Consider the following 1,943-nt stretch of genomic DNA (forward strand, 5'->3'; position numbering starts at 1 on the left):
CTACTTAGCGTGAAACTGGCAGGCCTCGCAAGCCTTCACAAGCTCAACGGCATCGTTGAGCGCTGTGGGCCAATAGAATCCACTACGGAACGCCTTGCCGACGAGGGTCCGTGACGACGAGTGGTGCCCGCAGTCTCCGCCGTGTATGTCCGCCAGTAGCTCCTTCCCTTGCTCTCGGGAGATGCAAAGTAGAGACACGTCATTTGGTCGCTTCCTATAGAGCTCTCCATCCCTGATGCAATAAGCCGTGGCCTGCCGCGCCACACGCTCCGCTTCCTCCTCATTCTCCGGCAGAGTCCCTTGCATCAGGTAGTTCTTCAGCTTCGGGATCCAACACCCTTCCTGAGGCTCTAACACCAGGAGCAGGCGTGCCCCTGAGGCTGGGCCGCAGACCGGGGCTCCTGAGGCAGGCGGCTGAGGGAGCTCCTCCCTTGGTTGCGCCGTGCTCGACAGTGACGGCACCGCCGAGGGTTTGAAGAGCCGCTCCTCGAAGACGCCAGGCTCCTGAGGCAGCCGCCTAGATGCCCTCTTGGCAATGTCATCAGCCTCCTGATTGGTGCCGTGAGGCACATGCTGCAACTCCAGCTCCTAGAACTATTTCTCCATCTTGCGAACCTCAGCGAGGTAGGCTTCCATGTGCTCGTCCTTTGGCTCGTATATCTTGTTGGAGAAGTTGATGAGGAGCTACGAATCGCCCTTGATGATGAGGCGCTTCACCCCTAAGGCAATTGCAGCCTTCAAGCCTGCTATTAGGCCTTCGTACTCCGCTATGTTGTTGGAGACCTTTTCTCCGTGCTGGAAGCAAAGTTGTACGGCATAGTAGAGTTTGTCCTGGGTAGGGGATACGAGCATTGCGCCAGCTCCCGCACCGTGTCGGGAGAATGCCCCATCAAAGTACATGACCCAGCCATCCGGTGCTTCACTTCCCGGGAAAAGTGATTGGTCTTTGCCTGCCTCGAGACCCGGCGCTTCTGCCCATTCTGCCACGAAATCCGCAAGTGCGGCTCCCTTGATGACTCTGGTCGTATTGAATTCTAGCTGAAATGCCTGTAGCTCGATGTTCCATTCAGCAACCCTTCCAGCTGAGTTAGGGCTCCTGAGCACTCTTTCCAAGGGGTATGCTGAGACGACTTTGATGGGATGTCCTTGGAAGTAGTGGTGCAGCTTGCGTGAGGCCACTAGCAGCACGAGGAGGAGTTTTTGAGGCATGGGATAATGTGCCCTTGCGTCCCGTAGCACCATGCTGATGAAGTACACGGGATGCTCGACGAGGTTGAGGGTGCTGGCGCAGCTTGCGTCCTCCAGAGGTCGAGGTGTCTCTTGAGACGACGGGGCTCCTAGCGCTTGGTCGCCTGAAGAGGCCTCTCCTGCTCGGGTGCGTTCTCCTCCTGCGGCTGTTCCTTTCCAGCTGCGGTTGCGGCCTTCGCGAGGCCCTCCTGACTCTGCTTTGCTTCAGTTCGGACGGTCAACGCGGCCTTGGCACAGCGCTCCTTCCTGACCGCCACCAGGGCTGCGCTAGCGGAGTAGGGGGTGGCTGCAAGGTAGAGCACCAGGGGCTCCCAAGGACGCGGAGCTACCAATACTGGTGGACTGGTAAGGTACCTCTTGAGGTCTTGGAATGCCTTGTCGGCCTCTTCAGTCCATTCGAAGGGGCCCTTTTTCTTCATCAGCATGAAGAAGGGCAACGCTCATTCCCCCAGCTTGGAGATGAAGCACCCCAGCGCAGTCACACGCCCGGTGAGCTTCTGCATTTCTCTGAGGGTCCTCGGCGGGCTCATGTCTTCGACTGCCTTGACCTTCTCCGGGTTGGCCTCGATGCCCCTGTGGGATACGAGGAAACCCAGGAGCTTGCCCGAGGGGACTCCAAATACGCACTTCTCTGGGTTGAGCCGTAGGTCCACTTCGTTGAGGCTTGCAAAGGTTTCTTCCAGGTCCTGCATCAA

This window comes from Triticum dicoccoides, chromosome 6A, assembly GCF_002162155.2.
Source record: "Triticum dicoccoides isolate Atlit2015 ecotype Zavitan chromosome 6A, WEW_v2.0, whole genome shotgun sequence".
In the NCBI taxonomy this organism is placed as follows: Eukaryota; Viridiplantae; Streptophyta; class Magnoliopsida; order Poales; family Poaceae; genus Triticum; species Triticum dicoccoides.